This window comes from Chlorocebus sabaeus, chromosome 3 (genome assembly GCF_047675955.1).
Source record: "Chlorocebus sabaeus isolate Y175 chromosome 3, mChlSab1.0.hap1, whole genome shotgun sequence".
Lineage (NCBI taxonomy): Eukaryota > Metazoa > Chordata > Mammalia > Primates > Cercopithecidae > Chlorocebus > Chlorocebus sabaeus.
Genome location: NC_132906.1, coordinates 1,062,947 through 1,072,959, shown reverse-complemented (window position 1 = coordinate 1,072,959; position 10,013 = coordinate 1,062,947).

Below are 10,013 nucleotides of genomic sequence, written 5' to 3'. Positions count from 1 at the left end.
GAGAATCGTTTGAACCCAGGAGGCAGAGGTTGCAATAAGTGGAGATTGTGCCACTGCACTCCAGCCTGGGTGACAGAATAGAAAACAAAACAAAACAAAAAACAAAAAAAAAAAAAAAAAAAGAAGAAGAAAGAAAGAAAAGAAAAACTGGCCGGGCGCGGTAGCTCAAGCCTGTAATCCCAGCACTTTGGGAGGCCGAGATGGGCGGATCACGAGGTCAGGAGATCGAGACCATCCTGGCTCACACGGTGAAACTGTCTCTACTAAAAAAAAAAAAAAAAAAAAAAAAAAAAAAAACTAGCCGGGCGCTACTCGGGAGGCTGAGGCAGGAGAACGGCGTAAACCCGGGAGGTGGAGCTTGCAGTGAGCTGAGATCCGGCCACTGCATTCCAGCCTGGGCGACAGAGCGAGACTCCATCTCAAAAAAAAAAAAAAAAGAAAAAGTTTAGGCAAAATAAAGTTAACAGTTTATTTGAGCATTGAAGGATTCATTAATTGGGCAACACTCAAAACTGGAAGAGGTTCAGAGATCTGTCTTCTGATCTCTAGTGATCGGTAGTGTGAGCAGGGAGATTTATAGGCTGAAGATGGAAGTACAGTAAAGACATTACTTGATTGACTACCGCTAGATGTTTTCCTTATTTGGGTATGGTTTGAGGTCCTTAATTTTATAACCAATTGGCTAGTTGACTTTCTGTGATTGGTTAAAGCTCAATTCAAAATTAATCAGATACAAGGAATGCCTCTAAGTTATGTTTTGATTTGCTTGTATAAGGGTTCTGGGTACAGAAACAACTCCAGGCAAATGGCTTTCTGCTTTTTTTTTTTTTTTTTTTGGCAGAGGGCTGAGAGTGGGGGCGGGGACAGGATCTCACTCTGTCGATCAAGCTGCCGTGTGGTGGTAACATAAGTGCTCCCTACAGCCTTGACCTGGGCTAAGCTGATCCGCCCACCTCAGCCTTCTGAGTGGCTGGGACTACAGGTGCGTGCCACCACACCTGGCTAATTTATTTACTTTTTGTAGAGATGGGATCTTGCCAGTTGCCTAGGCTGGTCTCAATCTCCTGAGTGCTAGTGATCCTCCTGCTTTAGCCTCCCAAAGTGCTGGATTACAGGCATAAGCCCCTGCACCTGGCCAAAAATTACTTTCTATATCATCAAGTGAGGTATTTCTATACAATTCTACTTTTCATAATTACCAAACCAAGTGTATAATGCATTATGTTAATTCAATCAAATATTTAACATAAATAATAGCTTCATGTGTAAGAAATTTTCAACACTTAGATTTTTGGTCTAGAAACTTATAAATGTTAATGTATTACATATTTTTACTGCAGAGTAATATAGTAGGATGATCACTAAAATTCTTAATAATAAATATATATTACACTAGGATACAATTCTGTGGGGGAAGTGGAATGGAAATACAAATGTGAATGAGAAAAAGGAACCACATAAAATGTCCTACTACTAAAGAATTTATCATCTGTGTACTTTTTAAAGAAATGATGGTAAGTGCCAAATCAATAACATATTTTTACTGAGGCAGGAGGATTGCTTGAATCCAGGAGTTTGAGATCAGCCTGGGCAACATACGGAGATCCCATCTCCACAAAAATTAAAAAAAAAATTAGCCAGGCATGGTGGCACATGTCTGTAGTCCCAGCTACTTGGGAGGCTGAGGTGGGAGGATTGACTGAGCCTGGGAGGTTGAAGCTGCAGTGGGCCATAATCCTGCCACTGCATCCCAGCCTGAGCTACAGGGAGAGATCTTGTCTCAAAAAAAGTCAATCTATCAATCAGTCAATCCATCAATCAATGAAAAGTAATTCTTGAAATAGCTCATAATTTTTTCATGAAATTTTTTTTTTTTTTTTTTTTTTTTTTGCTGAAATTGGACAGGTTTTACTACCCGCCTTTTCAGTTTTATGGATGTACGTGATGAAAAAACTGGTTAACAAATAGACAAAAATCGAAGTTTTGTGTAATGCCATCTCTCAATTATTTTGAATTCTTGGGGAATTACATGCTAAAAGCTATATAGAAATTAAGTTCATAGGGCTGCCATCACATAAGACTGCAAAATGGGTGGCTTAAAACAGCACAGATTTATTGTCTTACTGCTCTGGAGGCTAGAAGTCTGAAATCGAGGTGTTAGCTGAGCCAAACTCTCTGACAGCTCTGGAGGTGAGCGGCTTCCTGCTGTTCCTGCTTTTGTTTTTTGCTGGCAATCCTGGGAGTTCCTTGGCTTATAGATGCAACATTCCAGTCATATGGCCGTATTCTCCCCAAGTTTCTCAGGTTTTCTTCCCTTTGTATGTGTCTTGCCTCTGTGTCCAAATTTCTCCTTTTCATAAAGAGATGAGTCCTATTGGATTAGGGCTCTTCCTAATGGCAACATTTTAATTTGATTATCTCTATAAAGACTCTATTTCCAAATAAGATCACATTCCAAAGTACTGGGAAATAGGACTTCAACACATATTTTTGGGGGTGGGGAGCACAATTAAACTCACAACACCATGCACGTGTGTTTTATAAGATTAGCTGACATCCCAATTAGCTCTTCATTCAATTTTGTTGAAAACAAAGAATTGAAAACCACCTGATATTCAAAAATCATCTGCTGTCCAGTCATCAGAGTCATTTGTTTAATTCAGTTTACACCAGTGCTTCAAATTGTCCTCTCACTGGGCATTTTGAAGCCTTTTTCACCAGGAGGCACCTCGCCTTGATGCAGTTCTAGGGTGAGATGCCTGCTTTTTGTTTTTAGTGGGAGAAGGGTGGATGGGAACGGGGCAGATCTATTTTAGGTACGTGTACAACTGAATTCGAGGATCTGAAAATGGATTATTGTAAAACTGCTCTTGCCCAGTACCCAGTTGGTATGTGTGCCCAAGTGTGAAATTTTCTGTCTTAAAGATGAAGTAGTTCACCAAACTGAGTGGAAGCCAGGTTTTTACTAGTTTGAGGAAATCGCACAAAGGCAGTCTGCTAAAAACATGCAGAATTGTTGGGGTAGAGTAAATTATCCAATGTGTCTAGTGTGTAGGCTGTTTGAGAGAATGAGAAGGGAGATGGGGCTGCATCGGTGGGAGTCATTGTAAAATACGCAGGGCTGTAGAAAGAACTCTAGAATTGATTCTTTAGGCAGTGGGGGCCTAGTAGGCAGCCTTGGTAGACACAGACCTCTTTTAGCTACTTCTCTTTTGCTATACATGTGTAGACAGACTCTGTAGGTATTTAAAACAATATTAGGAAAGAAATAAGAACAATTGCCACAGAGACAGTTACTTAGCAATCAAAGCATTACCCTTGCTCAGGATAAAATAATTCTAAAAAGGTATTTTGGGGGACTTTAATTTTTAAAAGTAGCAGTTAATGTGAAAATAACCTACCATTACAATAATTAGATATTAAGGACAGGATAATGAAATGACTGAGGGTCACTGTAATCTGACTCTGTTAATGAGTAATATAGTTTAAATAAATTATAGTTTGATTGAATATTATACAGTCCTGAAAAAGAATGCGCTGTATCTATGCATGTTGATGTGAACTCAGCTTTAAGATACAATGTTGAGTTAAAAAAAAAAAAGTTGTAGAAAAAGAATATATACTTTTACATGAGAGATGTTTCTGGAAAGTGTTAGAAGGAACTGGTAACAGTGGTTGTCTCTGGAGAGGCAGATTGGAAGGCAGGAGGCTACTTCAGGGGGTAAGGGAAGTCTTACTTTTCACTGTGAATTTCTTCTTCAATCACCTCTCCTTCCATGCCCTATTTATTTATTGATTTAGAGATGGAGTCTCACTCTGTTGCCCAGGCTGGAGGGCAGTAGCACGATCTCAGCTCACTGCAACCTCCGCCTCCCAGAATCAAGCAATTCTCCCTGCCTCGGCCTCCCAAGTAACTGGGATTACAGGCGTCCGCCACCACACCTGGCTAATTTTTGTACTTTTAGTAGAGATGGGGTTTTGCCACATTGGCCAGGCTGATCTCAAACTCCTGACCTCAGGTGATCCTCCCACCTCAGCCTCCCAAAGTGCTGGAATTAGAGGCATGAGCCACTGCACCTGGCCCCCATTTTTTATTTTGAAGAAAACAAATTAAAAACACAAAACAAGATCAAAATGAAAACAAACAAACAAACAAAAAACCAAAACCCAACACGTCTGAGACTATTATAGAGAACTACCATAGTATTATAGTGATATAATTAAAAAACAGAACTAAATTCGAAGTTGGTTACAAATCAATCATTATTTATTTATATTCAACTATTTTTCCAAGTTTATTGAACAAGAAGTAAAAAGCAATAATAAGTAGAATACTCAGTAATGTTTTACTTATACATTTTAGACTGATTTCATTTTTGGGGGGTTGAGTAGGGGGACAGAATCTCACTCTGTCACCCAGGCTGGAGCGCAGTGTCATGACCTCAGCTCACTACAAGCTCTGCCTCCCAGGTTCAAGCAATTCTTGTGCCTTACCCTCCCAAGTAGCTGGGTCTACAGGTGTGCGCTAACACTCCTGGCTAATTTTTGTATTTTTAGTACAGACAGGGTTTTACCATGTTGCCCAGGCTGGTCTGGAACTCCTGGCCTCAAGTGATCTGCCTGCCTCAGCCTCCCAAAGTGCTGGGATTACAGGTGTGAACCACTGTCCCCTGTAATTTTAGTCTAACTTCTTTCAAAAACTCAGTCAACTCAAAGTAGTATTAATTTATTGGTCTACTTAGGATAGCTCCTTTTAGCCACCATTCTTGAAGATTTGCTTCTACCTTTTGTGAAGCTTCTCATCTTTTGTTTGTATAAAATTGATCAGATTTGCTAATAATTTAATATTATTTAATAATTAGAAAAGTTTTTTCACCAGCCTGACCAACATGGAGAAACCTCATCTCTACTAAAAAAATATAAAAAAGTTAGCCGTGCATGGTGATGCATGCCTGTAATCTCAGTTACTTGGGAGGCTGAGGCAGGAGAATCGCTTGAACTCGGGAGGCAGAGGTTGTGGTGAGCCAAGATCGCGCCATTGCACTCCAGCCTGGGCAATAAGAGAAAAATTCCGTCTCAAAAAAAAAAAAAAAAAGAAAGAAAAAGAAAGACAGACAGACAGAAAGGAAGAAAGAAAAGCTTTTTCTGTGTCTGAATTTTAAATTAGTTCCCAAATTTTAGAAATGCCTCTCTGTACGCCACATCTTCCCATCATTACCATCAACTCACTTCTTTTACCTGCATCGCCACCACCCTATTTGAGGCTACCAATGTCAATTCTTGCTCAGACAACTCAACAGCTTGCTACCCTTGCTACCCTACGATAATTCCCCACAAAGTGGCCAGGGTTATATGCTTAAGGTTTCCATTACATTGTGTCATTTTCCCACTGAAATCCTCTATTTATGGCTCTTCCATGCACTACAGTAACATCCTGTCTCCTTAGTGTGGCCTCCAAGGCCCTCCAGGAGCCACCCCGCCTGCTCTTGACTCTCCCTTCCCATGACTCTTCCCCACCCAACTGATCATCTTCCATTTCTTAGAAGAAGTTTAATTCTTGATTTTCCTGCTGTTCAGAGCATTACTTCTCTGGTTCTTCCAAAGGTAAACAGTGGTTTAAATGTTACTTCTTCAGAAAAGTGTTCCATAATCATTAGCGATGGTCCTCATCGTTATTCTCTACAGCAGAACTCTGATTCCAACTAGCACTCGATTACTTTATTCATTTTGTTGACTTTCTGTTTATTGGCTCTCTGGTCTAGTAGACTATATATCCCATGAGGGTAGGAACTACATCTGTATGATTCACTGTTGTATCCCTAGCATTTACCCTACTGTCTGGCCTAACTTAGACTCCCAGTTAATATTTGTGGAATGAATGGAAAACAAAGAGCTTAGCAAAGGTTCCATAGTATGTTTATAATAATGACTAATTTTTGTTACCACCACAAAGTATACATTTAAAGAATGATTATTAGATCCAAAAAAGTTTCTTACAATTAGAGATGTGGTGTCTTAAAAGCATTTTATATCCCATCAAATAATTAAAAAGTGTGTCTAGCGTTTTCATCTCCCTACCTGTTATCAGTGTGCTGCCTCTCTCAAGAATGTCACTTTTCCATGGTTGGATCCTTAGATTTGACTTCTTATCAATGTTTTAGGAATAGAAGGAAGCCAAAGTACAACTCTTTGTGTAGCCACGTATTACTCCCTATGGTATGTATCTCTTCCTCTTCTTCTTTTTCTTTTTCTTTTTTTCTCCTTGAGATGGAGTTTTGCTCTTGTTGCACAGGCTGGAGTGCAATGCATGAGCTTGGCTCACTGCAACCTCCGCCTCCCGGGTTCGAGTGATTCTCCTGCCTCAGTCTCCTGAGTAGCTGGGATTACAGGCACATGCCACCACGCCCAGCTAATTTTTGTATTTTTAGTAGAGACGGGGTTTCACCATGTTGGCCAGGCTAGTCTCGAACTCCTAACCTCAAGTGATCCATCCGCCTTGGCCTCCGAAAGTGCTGGGATTACAGGTTTGAGCCACCGACCCCAGCCAGTATGTATCTCTTTTTAAAATCCATTTACCTTTGGCCGGGCGCAGTGGCTCAAGCCTGTAATCCCAGCACTTTGGGAGGCCGAGACGGGCAGATCACGAGGTCAGGAGATCAAGACCATCCTGGCTAACACGGTGAAACCCCGTCTCTACTAAAAAAAATACAAAAAAAACTAGCCGGGCATTGTGGCGGTTGCCTGTAGTCCCAGCTACTCAGGAGGCTGAGGCAGGAGAATGGCGTAAACCCGGGAGGTGGAGCTTGCAGTGAGCTGAGATCCGGCCACTGCACTCCAGCCTGGGCGACAGAGCGAGACTCTATCTAAAAAAAAAAAAAAATCCATTTACCTATCCTACAACAGCAAAATGAAGATGACCGCTCTATTCTCAATGACAATTTCATTTTTCTAGATATCACCAGTTCTTTACAGAATCTCTTCTTCACTCTATGCCATGTAATAAAAAAATTAGCAAGACATAATTCTTGTGGGATGACATAAATGTTTTTAAAACATCCTGTAAGTAAAAAAAAAAAAAAAAGTTACATCAACATGTTTATAATGAAAACAAGAATGAGATACCACTATATACCTATTAGAAGGTGAAAATCCCAAATTTTGACAATACCAAATGCTGACAAAGATGTGGAACAACAGGAACTCTTATCCACTACTGGTAGGAATGTAAAATTCCACTCAGAGGACAGTTGACAGTTTTGTACAAACCTAAACATACTCGTACCGTATGATCCAGTTTACCGCTGTCCTTGGCATTTGCCCAGACGGGTTGAAAAGTTATGTCCACACAAAACCCTGCACATGGGTATTTATAGAAGCATTATTCGTAATTGTCAAAACTTGAATGCAACCAAGATATCCTTCAGTAGGTAAATGGATAAAGGAGCTGTGGGTACATCCGGGCAACACAATATTATTCAGTGCTTAAAAAGAAATGAACTACCAAGCCACAAAAAGACGTGGAGGAAACTCAAACGCATATTGCTAAGGGAAAGATGCTATCTGAAAAGGCTGAATACTGTATGAGTCTAACTGTAAGACATTCTGGTTATGGCAAAATCATGGATACAGCAGAAAGATCAATGGTTACTAGGGGTTATAGAGGAGGGAAAGAGACAGGGAGGGATGACCAACACCAAGATGTAAAACCAAGGGTAAACTCTAATATAAACTATGGACTTTGAGTGATAATAATGTGTTCATACAGGTTCATACGTTGTAACAAAACGTAGCACTCTGGTGGGGGAGTTGCTGGTGGGGAAGGCTACGCAGGTGCGGGCGGGATGGGGTATGTGAGAACTCTCTGTATTTTCTGCTCAAACTTTCTGTGAACCTAAAGCTGTTCTAAAAAATAAAGTCAGTTAAGAATGTTAACAATTATCCTTACCTATAAGGCTTATTGGTCATTTTTTCCCCCTTTGTACTTTTCAGGTTTTCCAAGTTGTGGTTTGTGGGTTTTTTTGTTTGTTTGTTTTTGTTTTGTTTTGTTTTGCTTTTATCATGGAGGGCAGGGCAAGTTTGTAATCCCAGCACTTCGGGAGGCCGAGGCTTGAGCTGAGTTTAAGACCAGCCTGGGCCGGGCGCAGTGGCTCATGTCTGTAATCCCAGAACTTTGGGAGGCCGAGGCGGGTGGATCACGAGGTCAGGAGATCGAGACCATCCTGGCTAACACGGTGAAACCCCATCTCTACTAAAAATACAAAAAATTAGCCGGGCGTGGTGGTGGGCGCCTGTGGTCCCCATTATTCCGGAGGCTGAGGCAGAAGAATCGCTTAAACCCGGGAAGAAGCAGAGGTTGAGTGAGCCAAGATCACACCACTGCACTCCAGCCTGGGTGAGAGCAAGATTCTGTCTCAAAAAAAAAAAAAAAAAAAAAAAGACCAGCCTGGGCAACATGGCAAAACTTTACCTTTACAAAAAAACACAAAAATTAAGGCCGGAGGTGGTGGCTCACACCTGTAATCCCAGCACTTTGGGAGGCCGAGGCAGATGGATCACCTGAGTCAGGAGTTCCAGACGAGCCTGGTCAACGTGGTGAAACCCCATCTCTACTAAATACAAAAATAGCTGGGCATGGTGGGGTGCGCCTGTAATCCTAGCTACTCGGGAGGCTGAGGCAGGAACATTGCTTGAACTGGGACCCGGGAGGCAGAGAGGTTGCAGTGAGCCGAGATCACGCCATTGCACTTCAGCCTGGGCTACAGAGCGAGACTCTGTCTCAAAAAAACAAAAAACAAAAAGCAAAAACAGAAAATTAGCTGGATATGGTGGCAGGCGCCTGTCGTCCTAGCAGTCGGGAGGCTGAGGTAGGAGGATCGCTTCAGCCCAGGAGATGGAGGCTGCAGTGAGCCATGATCATTTCACTGACTCCAGCCTAGGCGACAGAGTAAGACCTTGTTGAAAGAAAGAAAAAATAGGCTGGCTGAGGTGGCTCACTCCTGTAATCCCAGCACTTTGGGAGGCCAAGGCGGGCAGATCACGAGATCAGGAGTTTGAGACCAGCCTGGCCAATATGGTGAAATGCTGATTCTACTAGAAGTACAAAAATTAGCTGGGTGTGGTGGCAGGTGCCTGTAGTCCCAGCTACTCAGGAGGCTGAGACAGAAGACTCGCTTGAACCCAGGAGACTGAGATTGCAGCGAGCTGAGATCACACCATTGCACTCCAGCCTGGGTGACAGAGCGAGACTTCCTCAAAAAAAAAAAGAAAAGAAGGAAGGAAGGAGCTAGATTGAAAAAAAAAAGAAGGAAGAAAGGAAGGAAAGAAAAAGAAAGAAAGGAAGAAAAAGAAAGAAAGAAAGAAAAGACGTGGTGGCTCACACCCGTAATTCCAACACTTTGGGAGATTTAGGTGGGAGGATTACTTAAACCCGGGAGTTGGAGACCAGCCTGGACTGTTAACATAGTGAGACCCCTTCTCTATAAAATAAACAATAAAAAAATTCAGCTGGGGATGGTGGCACGTGCCTGTGGTCCCAGCTACTTAGGAGGCTGAAATAAATAAATAAATGATTTTTTAAAATTAAAAAAATTAAAATCATCACGTACATATTACCTTTGGAGGTAGGGAAAAGTATTAAAAACTTAACGTAATGATTCAAAACTTTCAGATCTGCTTAATTTTATATTTTAATCTTTTAGTGAACAGCCACTGGCAAATTAAGTTTAGCCTAAAACTACCTGCTTACATATTTTAAGTTTGGCCTAAAAGTTTCCCCTTACAGAGTGAACTGCAACCCAGCTGGATATGTAAACAGAACGTAACCTATTCTTGCACCAGTCGCGGAGTTTTGGCCAATCACAGGCAGCCAGCTGTTCAAACCATGTTGAAATAAGGCAAATGACAAGCTCTAATCAATCAGGGTGTTTTTGGGCCTCATTTCTGTTTTCTTTAAGTCACTTTCCTTTTTCTATCCATAATCCTCTCTGACCACATAGCCCCTGCAAAGTCATTCT